Raw genomic sequence first — 19,892 nt, forward strand, 5'->3', positions numbered from 1 at the left:
GAAGTGCTTGTAGTAGACATGTTGTGGGATCAGATGGTTGTAATGACTGTTCTAGATTTGAGTGGAGTTTTGTGTAGCGAGATTGGGGCTATTTCCAGAGACGAGAGGAATATTTAGATCAGAGTGTTTAGTATGGAGGTAGAAGGAAGCGTTAACTATTCTTAGAATTTTTGATTGTAAGGTCTGAAGTCGGTTGATGTTCGATTTTTTGGCACTTCCATACAGCTGTATTCCGTACGTCCATATTGGGGCAAGTAGAGCGATATATAGTGATCGTTTGTTCGTCAGGGTCAGTTTTGAACGTTTGTCGAGTAGTCTATTCAACATTGAGGTCAATTCGTTTGAGAAGACCAAATTAAATTATTAAAATACTACTTTTTATGGCTTTAAATGTTTCAATTAATAATTTATTCCTGACAGAAAAAAACTTATTGGAAGCTGCCATTACCCTGTGATCTGGGAGGTGGAATTGCCACACGGTGATTACCGCCTATCGTTTAGGGCGACTTAAGGTACAACCTGACCTTTGGCCCTATCACTCAATCCTATCGTGAGTTCTACACCACAATCTTTTCTATCTCATTATCTTTGTTATTTACATTTTCAAAATGAGCTTTTGGTATCCCGAATTTAAAGGGCAGCACAGGTTAGAACTTTAGGGTAAATCGTGGGAGTTAAAAGTCCAGATTAAAAAAAAAATTGTTTTATAATTCAGGGGAGAAAAATCTATTTTGAAGGGAAGTCTTACTTAATTACTCAAGGGCTTATAACGGTCCATGAAGTATCCGAGCCCTCAGCCACTACAGCTCTCCACCTCTCTCTATCTCTTGCCGACGTTCTCCATCTCTGCTGACCAACGGCTTCCAAATCGTCCTGTACGTCGGTAAACCATCCTAGTCGAGGCCTACCCCTCGGCCTTTTTCCACCAGGGTGTCCATACAGTGCTTTCCTGGGACCTGTTTCGTCTCCTCCATTCAGTGTAGATGTCCCAGCCATCGTAGTCTATCCAGACTTTATAGTGGCTACTATATCATGCTCACCGAACTCCAGTGTTCAACGACTTCTCGATTCGTCCTGATTTTTACAGCCATCTTTTGCGACCTTACAGGTCCGAAAATCCTTCTTAATACCTTTCGTGAAGGAAAGTCATGAAAATATTAAAAACTTTTTAAGGCGCCACGGTAGCCGAGCGGTTAGAGGCGAGACCTGCAAAGCTAATGTGCATTTTGGTACTGGGTTCGATTCCCGGTCTTAGGCCTTGGATTTTATTTAATGGTTAATAAAAGAAATTTACAGTAAAGTATGTTTTGCTAGTCGCCTCCGTCCACGACACCTAATTGGTAGTTGGACGTTAAGCCCCGCCTGGAAAAATAGGCGATTACTTTACTTTACTTTGCTATTAAAACTTTTCACTGGCTTTTATCTATTTTCTTAAAAAATTTACAAAAACAATTTCCCACAAATTGTACTTATAAAATTTAATACACTTATTAAAACATCCAAGAAATGTCTTTGAATAGCGATAATAATAATAAAAAGCAGAAATTAATATGCTTTAATATGGTTTTTATCCAAGATATTTTGGCAGCAAGCCAAATCGTGGAATGCACATTGGTTGCTTCTAGGTCAGCTGTTTAAAACCATAGCTGAAATTTATTTGGCACACATTCCCCCACTTGGAGGCGGAGTTATTTTCCTAAAAGCCACAATTTATTACATTCATTTCCACAATTAAAAACGAAAGGAAAATTAATTAATACATATTAGATTAGTAAAGTAGAAAGAAAATGCCAGGTTTTTTTAATCAAGTAATTATTATATTATTTGGGACAGCAGTTTTTCCACTCTTCTCAATGATAATAATATTAAATGTGAAGGAAAATAATAAGCCGGACTTTTCCAAAGAGTAAACTGGGAATCAATATGGTGGCCATTGCAGGGAGATTTTCTTGAATTTAAAGTGGAAAGTTAGAGAAAATTATGGAGAGCTTGGTATATAGGGTCAATAACCAAAGTGCTGGTATAAGTCCAGGACAAGGGTCTTTGAAGTTGTACTTGGGAGCACTTTTCAATCGCCTTCAGCAAAGTCATTGGGACATTGAGCCCCGGCCATTGAAACTCTCTATCGTAAAGTTCACCCAGAACAAGTTGGCCAACAAAGTGACCCACGGCCTAACTAGCCTCCAATTAATGTCACCCAACTCAATGGTAAAATAGAGTAACCTTTACTCATACTCAATTAATTTCTAATATGATTTACTAAAATAATATTGTTACTAAATCGAGAAAATTACAAGTTTGGAGATTCTACAATTTGTCCAACCCTAAATTGTAAAAACATATTATTCACTACAGATGATAGTTTACAGAGAAGTTATCCCTATCCTCCTTAGAATGCCTTAAAAAGATTTCTCTTAAATATGATTAAAATAAATAGTTCTACATATTTAGAGTCAGGCTGCGAATGAATCTCAGAAATAGGGAGATTTGCATCTTTTCGGACAGCTAGGCTGAGCTGAAGGCCATTGTTTCCTTTAGAATTACCTCTTCTCTGGTCTGGGAATGCAGAAAGGCCCCCAGAACAACTGGCTCGGCACAATAAAGTTCGGCTGGAATGGGTGCCGGGACATGTGGGGATTAAGGGGAATAAGACAGCTGATCTACTGGCCAGGAACGGGAGCTAACACTCATTTTCATTGGCCCGGAGCCTGTCCTGGGGATCACCAAGGGTGCAGTTCGTGAGGTTCTTAGGGAGATTGGATCTGGAGAGAGAGCATGAAAAGAACTGGGGTCAAACATGGCAAGAGTGTCATGCCCTTGCTGTGTAAACATAGCCCGAAAGAGCTTGTTCAGAAATCAGATTACTCCTGATTACAGGCCTATTCACAGGGGTCATGGGCAGGTTCAGAAAGCACTTGCACAAGATAGGGCCTTATTAGCTCGGAACCGTTGTGCAGATTGTGCCAGGAAGGGGAAGAAACGGCCTCTCACCTGTTATTCGATTGTGTTGCAATGGAGAGGGTGCGTTACAGATATCTTTGGTACGTTGAGACCAAAGGAGATTGTAGCGTAGAAGGTACTGGTAGGGAAAGCCCTCTACCTTCTTAGAAGGGGAGGTTTCATCTACTAGACTTAGAGGGAAGGCACAATAAGCCTCTTGTGGTTGCGGTGCCGTGGGGCATGAATCCCGTCACACCTTTCAACATCTAAATCTAAATTTAGAGGCAGTCTTAAAAAAAAAGTATAAACAGACAAAAACAAGTAGATCTCTTGTAGTACAAATTAGGGAATAAAAAAAAGCGAAAACAGTACAACCAAATCTTCAGGTTATTTTTAGAGGATGGAGTATTTTCCAGGGTTGATGACGTCTAAGGAAGAAACTCGTTGGAATTTCCCCGCCGTCGCCGCTCTGTAATTTGTCTTTGCCGGCTGCGTATTACAACAATGCTCACCGCGCTCCACTGGGTGGTTTGGGGTTTGGGTGTAATAGGTTAAAAGGACAACTCTAGGGCTTTACGCGCTCTAGGGTTTGGGTAAACAGTGAATCGCTAGGGAAGGAGGAGTTTATATATGAGCAGGGAAAGGCTGGTGGTTTTCTCAAAGGGGGGAATAGTAAAATAGTGGCACCAGGCCGGAAATACAGACATAATTCAGAGCAACAGTGACGAATAACTACGTGCTAGTTGGCTGCCTCCCTGACTCCGCGTCACGTCCTAAACTCACTTCTCATTCTCTCTCTCTCTTTCTCTCTAGTTAAATCTTCTTTTTCACACTCTTCATTCACCCCACTAAGACTCTTTCTGATCCGAAACAATCCATGCCTCTTTGTTCATCGTGCCCAAAACCTCCTATTCAGAATCCGAAACAATTACTCAGTACAAACTGGTAACACTAATCTGGTGTAAACTGAACTTCCTCTCCCTCCAATTACTTACGATTCTAATTTGAGTGTACAACGGAAAATATCTTTTTCAGGCCAAAAAAAAGTTAGTTTTTCTACAAATTCAAACTTTTGGTGTAAGTTAAAGTTTGAATTTTATACGCAACGGTAGAGCCGAGCGGTAACTAGGCTAGACCCGCAAAGCTAAGATGTATCGTTGGTTAGTAGGTTCCATTTTCGGTAGGCGTTAGATTTTATTTAATGGTTTTAATCTGATACGGAACTCCGTTTGCCGAGCGGTTATAGGCTAGACCCGCAAAGCTAAGATGTATTGTTGGTAAGTGGGTTCCATTTTTGGTAGGCGTTAGATTTTATTTAATGGTTTTAATCTTATAAGGAGGGCCGTTTTACCGAGCGGTGACTAGGCTAGACCCGCAAAGCTAAGATGTATTGTTGGTTAGTAGGTTCCATTTTCGGTGGGCGTTAGATTTTATTTAATGGTTTTAATCTGATAAGGAGCCCCGTTTGCCGAGGGGTGACTAGGCTAAACCCGCAAAGCTAGGATGTATCGTTGGTTAGTAGGTTCCATTTTCGGTAGGCGTTAGATTTTATTTAATGGTTTTAATCTGATACGGAGCTCCGTTTGCCGAGCGGTTATAGGCTAGACCCGCAAAGCTAAGATGTATTGTTGGTTTAGTGGGTTCGATTCCCCTGGTCTAGGCCTTGGATTTTATTTAATGTTTAATATGAGAAATTTATAGTGAAGTATGTTTGGCGGTTATAGGCTAGACCCGCAAAGCTAAGATGTATTGTTGGTTAGTAGGTTCCATTTATTTTGAGAAATTAATTTAAGAAATTTATAGTAAAGTATGTTAGGCGGTTATAGGCTAGACCCGCAAGGCTAAAATGTATTGTTGGTTTTGTGCAGGGGTCCCTAAACTACGGCCCGCGAGCCACATGCGGCCCCCTGAGGACATTTATCCGGCCCCTGCCGCACTTCCGGAAGTCAATGAGAGGAGCACTATATGTGGCGGTGCCGCAAAGCGCTTTGTACAGCTCACGTACAGGACTACTTCCGGTGACGCGGGATGCACGGCTCCGGAAGCAGTGTAAAATAACAGCAGAATAGGAAGAAAGGCTATAACTAAACCGGACATTGACCATCTCATTAGCCAAAATAATCTCCATAGGAGGAAAAACAGTGGAATAAAAAAAAAAACTGTGGCTGCGTCATGGACCCGGCCGTGTGTTGTACGTGAATACATTTACATAACAAGTTATATTTATTCATGTATTTAGGATGAAATCAAAGAAACAAATCGACGATCGAACACAATCTATGCCTATTACAGTCCGTTGTCGATGTAGAAGCGATTTCTTCATCCACTTGCATAATTCCAACCGCCCCAGCTGCACATGTACTGACACCGTCGTTGATCCGCTCGGCCGCATTCATTCTTTTACGTTCCCGGCACAGCTTGACTCGGTCTTATGGTGTTTTATTATTACCATTCGATTGTTCTTGAGAAGCCCTTTCCAACCGTATATGATCTCTTTATTTCGTTTTGGCTTTTCGACGCGTATACTAGGCCGACATTATACGTATATTTTTGATAATATTTTTTTATTCTAACACCTTATTATATTCACTGCCACTATTTTACATTAATGTTTTATATAAAATCGATAGATTGTGACGACAGCTGACGATTAAAGCTTAATCGAACATCGTAGCTTCTCCGAGTCAAAAGTTATACTCATTGCAAATCTCGAATCGCAGCAAAATGATCTCAAAATGGCGGCGCTTCCCCCTCCGTCACAGTCCTCGTTTATCGTAATGAATTCTTTGATCCTTTGGCTATCCAGTGGTCTAATTTAATTTTGGATATAGACGATAGATTCGAAACTATAATGCCAAACTGTATCCCCCGATTTTGTTATCATTAGGTTTTTTTGATTGCCACCATATGATTCAAATTTAAAGACGTATTCACGCCAATCATTAATATTAATTTCATTAATTTTTTGTTTTTGGTATTTGTATCTACGTACGACAAAGCCAGAAGTCTTTAGGATTGCGTGTATTTCTAAATGAGAATTGAATATCAGCTGCATATCTAAATTTCGCCCGTTTTATTAAACTATTATATTCTATAATATTATATTTGGACTCTAATTATAATTTAGTTAAATCCGGAGTGAAATTGTTTTTTCTTACATAACTTGATTAATTTATTAACTTTCTTTTTTGACTCGCAGCATTCTTTAGTGTACCAATAATTTTTGAAATTATTAGTATGAAGTAATTTCGGAATAATACAGAGAATATCTGAGAAAATTAGCGATTCAGTTATGGAGTTAAGAAATTATTAGATAGATTATTAACATCGTCGTTCATATAATAGATATTAAGAGAGGAAGATAAATATGACGTATATTCTTTCCATTTAACTTTATCATCCCTTTTCAATATTATTTTAGAGTCCATTCCGTGATTAGTTTGAAGTTGGGATGAACCTAGAGAAAATTTAACTTAGCACAATGAATGGTCTGATGTTGTAATATTTATTACCTCAAAGTCAAAAACTAATGACAAACATAGTGTATTTACCCAAACTAAGTTAATAACACTGTTGCCCATTTTGGGAAATATAGAATAGAATAGAAATGAAATTTATTATTCTGGGACAATTGTCCCCTAAGAATAAATACAGGAACAAATAGAGGCCTTAACAGTTTGGCCTGTGATTATACAGAAATTAAATAAATAAATAAGTATTTACAAAAGTGAAAATATAATAAGTGAAAATGAAAGTAAAAATAAAATAATAAAACAGCAGAAATTAAGGAAATAAATTAAAACAATTAGAATTTCGGAGGAAGCTGAATAGAAAGTAGATAACTGAATAGACGGGATTTAAAGATGGATAGGGTAGGAGCATGGCGGACAGATGAAGGCAAGGAGTTCCAGAGAGAGGTAGCACGTATTAGGAAGGACTTGTCAAAGGATGAGGTACGGTGAGAGGGAATATAGAGATCAGATGAGCGAGATCTAGTGTTACGGGAATGGATCGAGGATTTAAACTTAAGGAGTTGAAAAATATAGGAAGGCCTTTGAGACTGGATGACTTGAAAAAGGAAAGAAGCCAAAAAATATTGGCGCCGATAGACAGGAAAAAGCCACTTCAACTCATCGTAGCAGTGCGAAATGCGAGAGTCTCTGGAAATGCTGAAAATAAATCTTATGAAGCAGTTCATGAGGCGCTTAAGCTTAGCTTAAGTATATTGAGCAAAAATCCAAAAAAACATGTAACATACCTGTATGTGTTTAGCTTCTAACAACAAGCACCGTTTAAATTAGCCCTTAACCAAAACTTATTTCACACTGAGAAAGGCTTTACAGAACAATTAGACGTGATGGTTTCAAATAATCGAAGAGAGGTCGGTAACTCGAGACTAACTATCAGCTAATGCGTCATGTTTCTGTTCTTAAAAACAGGGGCCGCCTCAGAAAACCTCAGAATCAATGTTATCACATTTTTATCTAGAATTCCCAATATTTCCTTCCTTCTTGATAAATACTGGAATTCCCATAAACAAAGCAGATAATTCGATTTTTTCCCCCATTTAAACAATTAAATATTTTTTTAAAATTTAAATTATGACTAAGGACAAACAAGGACAGTGGACAAAAAAATCCAGATTGGTCCAGTTAAATTTAAATTGTAATTATAGTGATGGAATTTATAATGTTACTTGACGGGTTATGACTAAATTCTTGCTACCTACAAAATGTCTTCCTTAATCAAATTTTGAAAAAGTTCTAGAAACTAATTTCTTCAAAACTTACGTCATTTTCAGAAAATAAAAAAAAATTTGCGGGAGACAAAAAAAAAAGAAAGAAAAATCATAGAGTATCTCATAGTACTACTTCCGGTGACGCGGGATGCACGCGTCATGGCTCCTGAAGGAGTGTGAAATAACAGCAGAAGTAGGAAGAAAGGCAAAGCACTATAACTAAACCGGACATTAGACCAACTCATTAGCCAATAGCAGGTCCATAATTCCCACAGAAATACTGGGCAGTTTGGTGATTTAAATTTACTTGTTCTTTATTTGAAATATTCTATTTGTTCCCGTTTTGTTTTTGTTTTTACTTTAAAATGAGATATGAGCGGTGTGCATAGGATTAGTTCATAGTTTGTTTTATAGTCCGGCCCTCCAATGGTCTGAGGGACAGTGAACTATGGCCTCCTGTGTAAAAAGTTTGGGGACCCCTGGTTTAGTGGGTTCGATTCCCCCTGTCTAGGCCTTGGATTTTATTTAATGGTTAATATGAGAAATTAATAGTAAAGTATGTTAGGCTGTTATAGGCTAGCCAGCAAAGCTAAGATATATTGTTGGTTAGTAGGTACCATTTTCGGTAGGCGTTAGATTTTATTTAATGGTTAATATGAGAACTTTGAACGTCCACGTCTATTTGGTAGTTGGACGAAAAGCCTGAATGAAAAATTAAGCATTACTTTATTTTTTAATTTTGACAGAGTAATTTTTAGTAATTTGAACTATTTGTGTACTTTCCAGAGAGACGTAATTTGGAAATAATTCTAATTTATTTAAGTGGAACATCTCTTTTAAGCAGCCTTTACTAACACCTAGTTAACTATAAGTTCTATGGAGTGTATAAATGTGTGTGAATGTGTGAACGTCTTTGCCGGAAATAGAGATATAGTTTACGTATTATGGTTGTGTTTGTACTTGAATGCTGCATATCTGATGCAGATCAATTAACCAAGCTAGTGCATTGTTAAACAAGATATTTGCAAATGCAATCTATATTTGATACATAATTCAATGTTTGTGAGAAGGTTTCAGCAGGACAGGTGTAGTAATGCATTTAACATCTACCAAACATAGACAACGGTACACATGGTAGTAACCCGGTGGAAGGAGGGTTAATACTGCGAAGATTAACATGTGTGATGCATGGAGTTGAAACACGCAGTGTTGCCAACTTATACTTGATCTCTTAAGTTTCCAACTATCTAAATCCTCCACACACTGCCATAGTCGCTGAAGAGGAGGGATTCAGTACTGCCAACACTCCTTTGAACTAATCATAATTCAACTTTGGTGTGTGGGTGTACAACCATCTGAGTCAAGAGAGTTGATAGGAGGTTCACTATCTAAGTGCGTCAGTCTGTGTGCTTTATGTTTGCGTTGCATTTCCAGTAGTATTTTAGGGGATACGTACGACATTATATATGTGTACTACCGACGGCGAACAAATTGATCTACACTATTTTACAGTGTTACCAACACGTCTGTTGTATTTAACGTGTAATGGACTACATAATGCCAAGATTATAGTGGCACCACTGTTTTCCCTCTTCCCACTGATATGTCTTCTAATAAATCTTCACATCTTCTTAATTCATGTCCTTACTTTAGCCGTCAGTATTTACATATGTCTAAATTAAAATTAATGAAAAATCTCTAGTTTCCACTTAAAGATTAACTACTTCCTCCAGTCCCCTCCCGTATATGTCTGTTTTGAGATTCATTGAGTATGCACTAGACAGTTCCTGTTTATTGTCGCTTCAATTCCACCCAGTGAAACTGAGCCTCTGGACTACCATCTTGCACATAGCGGACCCACTGGTGCATTTACAATAATCTCGAATCAATTAATTTCAAATCCTTAGAGCAGGGGTCGGCAACCCGCGGCTCGCGAGCCGTATGCGGCTCTTTTATCCAAATTTTGTGGCTCTTCAGCCTGTCCAAAGTAAATTGTATATTTCAATTTTATTGAAACAAGTGAAAATTTCATTTATTAAAGTAAAGATATTTTTTCAAAAAGAATTTTAAATGTGATGGGTTTGAAATTGAATAGAATTATATTAAAATAAAGTACGTAATATATAGGACTGTCGCCATTTTCATTCAAACACAGGTTTAGTTATTATTTATTTGTTTATTTACTTTGCAATATGTGAAAATAAATATATAAAACATTTAGATGTTATTGAATACCATAAAATAATAATTTGTGAATACAAATGATCTACAGAGTTTTTTACACTATCATCCTTGCGGCTCTTGGTAAGATTTATTAAAATTATTTAAGGAGAAATGGCTCTCTACTTAAAATAGGTTGCCGACCCCTGCCTTAGAGGCTTAAAAAAAATATAAATCTTTTTGACTGGTTGCCAGAGTTTAAAGTTTGGCGCTATCTCGTATCCACTTCTTGTAATTCTGGTAGACCCAGTACATTGCTCATTAAATTAGCAATAACGGTTTATTGCGAATGGGGCCTTCGAAAGGTTTGAGAACAGCCAACTAACCTGCCTTTCTTCATTACTCTGGATTTCTTAGTGTCCTGGGAACCCAGAAAAGGCTTACTTCTTTCTTTTGGTCCTAGTTTAAACAGTCTTCTGCTTACTTTGATGAACACTCTGATTTACCCAGAAGGCGCCACGGCAGCCGAGTGTATAGAGGCGAGACCTGCAAAGCTAATATGTAATGTGGTATTGGGTTCAATTTCCCTGGTCTTAGGCCTTGGATTTTATTTAATGGTTAACATGAGAAATTTATAGTAAAGTATGTTAGGCGGTTATAGGCTAGACCCGCAATGCTAAGATGTATTGTAGGTTTAGTGGGTTCGATTCCCCCGGTCTAGGTCTTGGATTTTATTTAAAGGTTAATATGAGAAATTTATAGTAAAGTATGTTAGGCGGTTATATGCTAGACCCGCATAGCTAAGGTGTATTGTTGGTTTAGTGGGTTCGATTCCCCTGGTCTAGGCCTAAGATTTTATTTAATGTTTAATATGAGAAATTTATAGTAAAGCATGTTTGTTAATAGCCTCTGTCTAAAACATATAATTTAGTAGTTGGACGTAAATGCTGCCTGAAAAAAATAATTACTGATTTATCCAGATCCTTCAAAGCAGCCTGAAATACTTTTCGATTGTTTCTTTAATGGTAATCGATTACTGATTCGTAAAACTTATTAAAAAAAAAAAAATACATCAGTGATGCATCAACAATTTAGAGTCAAAATCAAGCATCTCAACGTTACATCTCAAAACTGATATTTTAAATAAAGATATCAATTAGTTGAACACCTTACTGCCACTACTGGAGAACTGGTGGCTGTGGAAGGAACTAAAAAGTAATTATAAAAAGTTTAGCCACTCTTTGGGAGCTGCTGGAGAGAGAGAGAGGGTATGAGAGAGAGAGAGAGAGAGAGAGAGAGAATCAGGTCCCGCCTTTTTCTCTACTGAAAGCTGAAAGTGTTCGGAAACATAAATTAACACAACTTTTAAGCAAAAACGAACAAAGTACCTCCGAGAGTGTTCAGCTGGTAAAGTTTCCTTGGCTAAAAGCCTGATTGACTTTAGGTCAATAAGTTTTTCTATATTTAATGATTCTAAAAGAGAAACTCATTTAAGAAGAAAAAAAGGGGGAAAATCAGACTTTTCCTCAGGTTTTCTTACATTTACTTCTTTTTTTTCTCATTTCTCTCATTCTATTGTAGCAATGTAATTGGTATTGTAATCGTGCCTAGACCGGGAATCGAACCCAGTACCACATCTTAGTATCGCGGATCTTCCTATAACTGACCGGTATCTTTGGCACTTCAACACCTTGGAGAGTGGTGGGGGGATGGTTAGACTTACCTCTAAATTGCCATAACTGTTTTATTGGAGGATCCAATGAGAATATTGTAAATTATAGTAGTTAGTGTGTTGACAAAGCAATGAAAGTGGATGTCCGATTTCTCTACAACAATCCGGACAAACCAATCTTTGAAGATGGGAGCCAAAAAAAAAGCGCTCAAAATTAAGTTTTAGCGATACTATTTAACTTCCATTTGGCTGAAAACGTTAACTTTAAAGAGCCCACCTCCGCACTTGAAATATCTAATTTAAACTCAAGAGTACCTCTTGTTGAAGTATCACACCATCGTGCAAAGTCTCTGGTTTCCATAACTGTGGCGTAATAGTACTGACAGCATCCGCAAGTTTAATGAACAATTTCCTTGTGAAATACAAATAAGATTCAATATATATACAATAATGAATTATTTAAACACCCGAAGACCCGGTCCTACGTCGTAACTCTAGCTCCACCCCACAAGCAGATAGGGTCAAAATCCAAGGTTTGATTCAGGGATTTTCCCTGAAGCCAAACATCTATGAGCCACATAAACTTATCCCGCTTTTAGGGAGCCATTTGCCATTCACGCAAGATACCACTTAATAATATTCAATGACTAAAAGCAAACGCTCCACCTAACTAATAGCAAGCCAAGTCAACTACAGACAGACAGACTAACGTCCACAACATCCCCCGTGGGGGGATTATTACTGCTTAGCAAAGCAGTATCTTATTCATTCCGGTTTGAAAATTCCATTGCTTTAAATTAGAATAAATCCAAGGTAGAATTAATATGTACTGGAGTGGCTCCTTATCCAGGTTTTATTTAATATTCCATTTTAGTCACAAATACATTTATTATTTAAAATACATTTTCTTTCCCCAAACTTTTATGGTTGGGCTTCTTTCTTTTTTTTTTTTTTAAATAATGTATTTCCTTTTCACAGTCTGAAGAAAAATTGTAATCCGTGAAGCCTTCTCGGCTGTGAATCAGCTGGAGAAGAGAATCTTCCCCAATTGTAACACTCTCGCTAGAGCTGGAGAATGTTTGCGGAGATCACGAGGTCAGGTTGTGGGAGATTACTTAGAATTGAGATTAAGGCGCAGGGATGTTGAAGCAGAGGATTTGAACAGAAAGGAAGAGATTCAAAGAAGTGTAAACTGACCTACATTCGCAGGCAGCACTTTTCAGTCGTCGAACTAAGATTGAACCAGGATCGAATCAGCTTATGGATTAATAGATTATTATGGGCCAAAGAGAGATGACAATGATGACAGCTCTTGATGAAGAGTAAGACGCTAAGATCTGAATGGATGAAGACGTACTATTGCTTAGTGTATGGCGGTCTTTCTGGTGATATTGAAGCTAAGCTCAAGCGCCTCATGAACTGCTTCATAAGATTTATTTTCATCACTTCCAGAGACTCCCGCATTTCGCACTGCTACGATGAGTTGAAGTGGCTTTTTCATGTCTATCGCCGCCAATATCTTTTGGCTTCTTTCCTTTTTCAAGTCATCCAGTCTCAAAGGCCTTCCTATATTTTTCAACTCCTTAAGTTTAAATCCTCGATCCATTCCCTTAATACCAGATCTCGCTCATCCGATCTCTATATTCCCTCTCACCGTACCTCATCCTTTGAAAAACCCTACGTGCTACCTCTCTCTCTCCTTACCATCAACTGTCCGCCATGCTCCTACCCTATCTACCTTTAAATCCCGTCTATTCAGTTATCTCCTCTCTATCCAGCTTCCTCCGAAATTTATTTCCATAATTTCTGCTGTTATTTTGATTTTCACTTTTTGTAAATATTTATTTATTTTCTGTTTAATCACAGGCCAAACTATTAAGGCCTCTATCTGTACCTGTATTTATTCTTAGGGGACAATTGTCCCAGAATAATAAATTTCTTTTCTATTCTACAATGGTGTGCCATAGTTGATTCTTGATGAAGTATATCAGATTGTAACGATTTGGAGACCGTAAGATTGATAATGCTTTGCTGGCACCCATATTTCCAGTTCTTAAGTTCAGTTTCAGGTCCAGTAGTGATTTGTAAATACTTAAGAGATTGTTTCAAACAACAGTCAAACTAGCCAAACACTATTTTAGTTGAATTTATTTTTTTTCTGGATTTTTATTCCTTTTATTTTTGTTTAAGATCGCTTTGCTTTTTCTTCATTCTTTTTATTGTGTCAGACTGCCATCTTTATGGGTAATAAAATAAATAGAAATTAATTACAGTAATTAATTGATAGTGTAAGTTCCGTTTTTGTATCGGGCTCAATTGAAAAGGGTTTCTGTTGATTACTGTTCAATATTTATGGTGACTGATTCATAGTTTCAATAGGATGAAAAATAATAAATGCCAATTTCAGTCATGATATTCATTTATTGTGCCAAGGTTTCGATCTAGAGACTAGGTCAGGGTTGTCGAACCTTTTGAGCTCGGTGTATCAAAATTTTGAAAAATCAAAACGTGTCATCACACATCACAAAAGTAAAGACTAAAAAAAAAAAAAAAATATTTATAATTATTTGTTTTATTTGTATTTATAATTATTTTATATTTGTAATTATTTGTATTTAATTAATTTTTTGGGGTAAACCTTTTTTATTTTTCAACATAGTCTCCTTTTAGGCTTATACACTTCGTCCAACGCTGCTCTAGTTTGTTGATCCCTTCCGAATAATAGGATTTGTCCAAGTCTGAAAAATAGCCATTCGTTTCTGCAATCACCTCCTCGTTTGAATAAAATCTTTTTCCCGCCAGCCATTTCTTCATATTGGGGAACAAATAGTAGTCCGAGGGAGCCAAGTCTGGAGAATAGGGGGGATGTGAAACGAGTTGGAACCCTATTTCCATTAATTTTGCGACCACAACTGTTGAGGTGTGAGCTGGTGCGTCGTGATGGAAATGGACTTTTTTGTGGGCCAATCGTGGGCGTTTTTCTTGCAGCTCGGTTTTCAAACGGTCCAATAACGATGAATAATATGCACCTGTAATACCCTTTTACCCTTTTCCAGATAGTCGATGAGGATTATTCCTTGCGAATCCCAAAAGACAGTCGCCATAATCTTTCCGGCCGAAGGAACGGTCTTCGCCTTTTTTGGCGCAGATTCCCCTTTGGTAACCCATTGTTTAGATTGTTCTTTGGTCTCAGGAGTGTAGTGATGTATCCATGTTTCATCCACAGTGACGAAACGACGCTTAAAGTCCTGCGCATTCTTCTGGAACAGCTGCAAACCGTCCTTGCAACACTTCACACGATTTCGTTTTTGGTCAAGCGTGAGCAATCGCGGCACCCATCTTGCGGATAGCTTTGTCATGTCGAAATGTTGATGCAAAATATTATGTACCCGTTCATTCGAGATGCCCACAGCACCAGCAATCTCACGCACCTTCACTCTTCTGTCATCCATCACCATATCATGGATTTTATCAATGATTTCTGGAGTAGTAACCTCAACAGGGCGTCCAGAACGTTCAGCGTCACTTGTGCCCATATGGCCACTCCGAAAATTTTGAAACCACTTATAAACTGTTCTAATCGAAGGTGCAGAGTCACCATAATGTTTATCAAGCTTCACTTTAGTCTCCTGAGGCGTTTTGCCTTTCATAAAATAGTGTTTAATCAACACACGAAATTCTTTTTCGTCCATTTTTTGAAAATCACTCGACTTCCTCGATTCAAACGAATGCCAAACACAAAGAAATAGACCATAATCATCCCATAGACCATAAACATAATCTCGATACGCGCCAGTAGTGCTATCTCTCTGACTTTGCACGGACTTTTCAAACGACCCTCGTATTATTATTAATAACCAACTCTGGCCGTTATAAGAGACAAATATTTGAATTATGAAATTTTTTATCTTTGAAGATGCGTGTCACCAAAAATGAGCTCGCTTGTCAGCACTGACACGCGTGTCATAGGTTCGCCATCACTAGACTAGGTCATCTTCAGGGCTAATTGTGACAATGAGCAGACAAGACAGAAGACACACTAACCCTTTAATGATGTAAAATATTACATTATCACAATTAGCCCTGAACATGACTAAGTCTGTAGGTCGAAATCTCGCCCACAATAAATGAATATCATGACTGAAATTGGCATTTATTGTTTCATCTTACTGCTGATTGTTATTCTTGTTGGACGGAAGAGGAAGTAAAAAAACCAAAAAAAAACCTGAAACCGTCTAAATTTTTTGTTTTGTATTGCGCCAATCAGACAGTAGGTAACCTAACACACGCTTTAAATTTTCTCTTCCGCCCTTATCTATCCAATTTTAAGGGTCTAAACGAAGGGCCACCATCCCTTTTGCCCTGCTGGGCTGATGATGATGATGATGACGGCCTTTGCCTTTGTGGTTGTGTTTGTGTGAATGTATGTCCGTGTGTGCATGTTTTAACTGGTTTTAATATTTTTGCTTTACTGTATCCACCACCAGTACCGGCCCGTCATTAGGGTTTGTTTACACTTTAAAAGGGTTTGGTGTGTAGGTAGGGGTGTGTGTGTGTAGAGAGAGAGAGAGGAAGTAGTTTGCAAGACCAAGTGAGTAGGGTTTTAGCAATGGCTGTAAGAGAGTATGGGTAGGTATACTCTCACTGGGCAAACTGAATGTACTCCAGTCACTGCTACAAAAACCCAGGAGGTTGTTGGGAAGAGTGAGTGCGGCGGCGTTCTAGTGGAGCATGTATGCGGAAACCACCATCTACCTCTATTTGATTACGTAAAATTCACACACACACACAAACAGTGATGTAGGCAAGAAGAGTCGAAGACCATGGTCACGTAGCGCCGACTAAATGCTACACCACAGCTTTGCTAACAAAGTTGACAAAAACCCTTTTAATTTCAAATACAAACCTTCAAAACCTAAAACCCTAGGATGTGTTTAGGCCCTCTAATGACTTCACCCCCATAAGCTGGCCAACTGTACAATGGAAGGAAACCGCAACAAAATAAAGAGCAACCATTGCCATTTATGACGTTAACAGTGAATTTCTTTAAAAAAAAAAAAAAAAAGGTCTGACGTTGAACACTCGCATGAATTGACCGTAGTTCAGCTTTAACAATCTAATTTTCTTAATTAGCTTTGCGACATGTTTTGTTTTCAAAGCGTCTTTTCTAAATTAAATATCATGTTGGCAATAGCTAACTTCCTTTTCCGCTTCAAGGATGAGCCTACCCGAAATATAACAATTTCTTTTAGCGGTGCAATGTTCAACCAAAACACAGTATTTTCTCTTAGAACTCTTGTACGAGAGGAGACGGCTACCCGTAGGGGAGAAGTGGACTAGCCACTTCTTCAGGGATCTTGGCGTCCCTGCGGGTTATCCCAGCCTAACAACACTAACAACATTCATGTACGCACACACACTAAAAACCTTCAAAACAGTCACACAATACTCATAGTTCCTGTAAAGATAGTTCTATTTAGGTTTAGCGCGAACTCCATAGGCAAACTCTAGCTCATCACTAATTCTCACGTACTCTTTCCAGGCCACTACAACACTTTAGGAGGCCAATATCCTGTAAAATATGATTAGTGCTAGGATAACCAATTTTTTCGACCTTTCATCCACTGATCAAAGATAGATGATCAATCAGTTTGGTGCAGATGATTTGACATTGAATTGTTTCCGGTCTTACAGTATCACTTGATGATTAATTGAGGGAGAGGTTACTTCCTCTGTATGGAAGTTATTTAAAATGAGAAAACTATTTTCGTAAAGATTGCGAGATAAAATTAGTGGAAACTAGAAATGTTTTGGAACTAGTTGAAATGTAATTGGGTTGCTAGTTTACACGAGTAGGAGCGTCAATTGGAGCAGAAAACTCTACATTATCTAGTACATTTGTACCGGAAATAAGTGAAGTGCAAAGCGGAAACATAAGTGAAGTCAAATTCTCTTCACCAAACAAATTAATCAACCTCTGAAGATGGATTCAAGTCCGAAATCGGTCTGGGTAACAATATATATGCGTTGTAGTACGACGGATAAAATAAGCGGTATTCACAATCCACTATTAGTTATCCACAATCAATGTTTAAAGTGAAAACGTAATTATTATTAGCTATATTTTTCTAAAAATTAAAAAACACTCAGGAAAAACTTGTGTGTTTTACCCGCATTTTTTACCCGCAAGTTCTGCGGGTAAATACAGTTTTGTTTTAAATTCTAAAGTTATAGTTGTAGGCTATCAATGTGTATGCCAGTATGATCTGGGGAATGTGGCGAAGAGTGGAAATAGGGAGATAGATCTTGTTCTTACTGAGTGTAAGCAAGGATAGCCTACAGGACTTACTATCCTCTTCCCTTCTCTCCCGTGCACGTCCATGAACACTCTCGTCTAAGCTCTTGGATGCAAATTTATTTTCCTAGAACCACCTGTCAGCAGTTTCTTCCCACATAAATAGGACGCTTTTTTTCTCGATTGTCTTCCCAGTTTCCTGGAACCAGGAAATCTACTGTTCTTCATCCTTAATTCATTATTTGGCACCATACAGATGATTCTAAGTTTAAAAAAAAATTTAATTAGGTAAAGCGGGGTAGTAAAAGTCATGAGAGTGTGATCGAACCAGATCCAGAATTTCTCTTACTTTTGTAAGAAGAATTAGTGTTGTTACGACAGATCAATGTAGTTTGGTATCAAGAGTAAAAAATTAAAAACTGGGTTCTCATTAAATAAAATCTAACGTCTAGAACTGGTAGCGAACACAGTGCCGCAATACATTTCTGTATTGCGGGTCTACTCGCTCGGCTTCTATCACGGCGCTTTACACAATTAGTACACAAATGGTTGCAACTATTTTAGAGATCTTTTTTCTTTTTTGTTTAAATTTATCTTTGGGTTTCATTCATTTTTTTTTAATGAATGGGTATATTATCTATCATTTATTTAAATAAATTTTTTGTTCAGACATTATTTTGAAGTTTCACGCCAGATTTATTTACACTAGATATATTTCAACGAAAGGAATTCCACGTTTTCGCTGTTTATTCAATAATGAATACATTGAATTTCTCTTACTTTTGTAAGAAGAATTAGTGCTGTTATGACAGATCAATGTTGTTTGGTACCAAGGTAAAAAATAAATAAATAAATACCTGGGTTCTCATTAAATAAAATCTAACGCCTAGAACTGGTAGCGAACACAGTGCCGCAATACATTTCTGTATTGCGGGTCTACTCGCTCGGCTTCTATCACGGCGCTTTACACAATTAGTACACAAATGGTTGCAACTATTTTAAAAATTGTTTTTGTTTTGTATTGTTTTTGTTTTTAAAGCGTCATTTATTGATACTTTCGGTATCAACGTTTGACTGAAACTTTAAAGCATCCTCTGGTGGCGCCTAAGAGAAATATGAAATTCTAATAATTTGATTTTTTTTTTTTTTGACATGATGGTTAGAAACATAATACATAAACCACTTTTACATACTCAAATTCTTCTTGGTTACAATACTCTCTTTACACGCTAAGATGATAACACAACCCCCCCCCCCAATGTCCCAGGAAGTGTAATACCCTAAGAATACATTTTCTTCACCCCATCCTATCTTTTAGTGAAGTCTTCCCTTTGGGGGATGAGTTCAAGAACTAAAGTTATAATCGACCAGTTCACACGCTAAGGGCGGAATAATAGATAAATGAGGTTCTAACTGTCAAAACTTAGGCTTCTGATTGTGGTTGTGGACGTTGGGGTTCGGCGATACACTTGGTACAACATCATTTCTGTCTCTTTCCATTGCTCTCCGATCTCTTATCATTTGTGGTTATAGATAACTCATAGATTTATTGTTGTACTAATTATTTTTTATTCCAACTATAAAAAGTGTTTCCTTAAGCGTAATTTGTGGCCACTTTAACTGTTCAATTATTAATATATAAGTGAAAATTCTAAATTTACGGAAAAACCAGTCAAGCGGAAGTGCCACTTTATAGAATAAATTTTTGGAACTTTCTGGCGATTTTTCCCAGCTTAGGTTTTAGGGAAATTTTATTTGGCAAATATTCGTAAAAGAAAAACCAAGCCCCAGACATTTTAACTTCTACACATGCTAATAAATACAGCGATGCCAAGTGATTATGTTGCCAGTTAGATTTTTTTTTTTTAGATTTTAAAAGGCAGAACGGGACCTATGCCACCGCAGCCACAAGAGGCTTATTGTTTATTCCCGTTTTTGAGCCTAATAGTCGAAACCTCCCCTTCTAAGAATGTTGAGGGCTTTCCCTACCAGTTCCTTCTGCGCTATAATCTCCTTTAGTCTCAAGGTACCAAAGATGTCATAGCGCAGTCTTTCGATTGCAACGCAATCGAATAACAGGTGAGAGG

General features: G+C 37.7%; 1 protein-coding gene across 7 annotated transcripts in view; it reads right to left on the reverse strand.

The window, feature by feature from the left end:
* The window catches only part of LOC141447530 (lachesin-like), an 860,405-nt gene that overhangs the window by 552,493 nt on the left and 288,020 nt on the right, over positions 1 to 19,892 (reverse strand). Inside the window, exon 1 of one of the 7 annotated variants that reach the window (XM_074115182.1) lies at positions 7,199 to 7,372. The exons of the other annotated variants lie outside the window; for them this stretch is intronic. The gene's annotated coding sequence lies outside the window, so the exon portion shown is untranslated. Of the gene's footprint in view, positions 1 to 7,198; positions 7,373 to 19,892 lie in introns of those variants that run through there. 7 annotated transcript variants of the gene reach the window in all.

The sequence above is a fragment of the Rhodnius prolixus genome, unplaced genomic scaffold, assembly GCF_049639745.1.
Source record: "Rhodnius prolixus isolate KJV_2025 unplaced genomic scaffold, Rpr scaffold_7, whole genome shotgun sequence".
Classification (NCBI taxonomy): Eukaryota; Metazoa; Arthropoda; class Insecta; order Hemiptera; family Reduviidae; genus Rhodnius; species Rhodnius prolixus.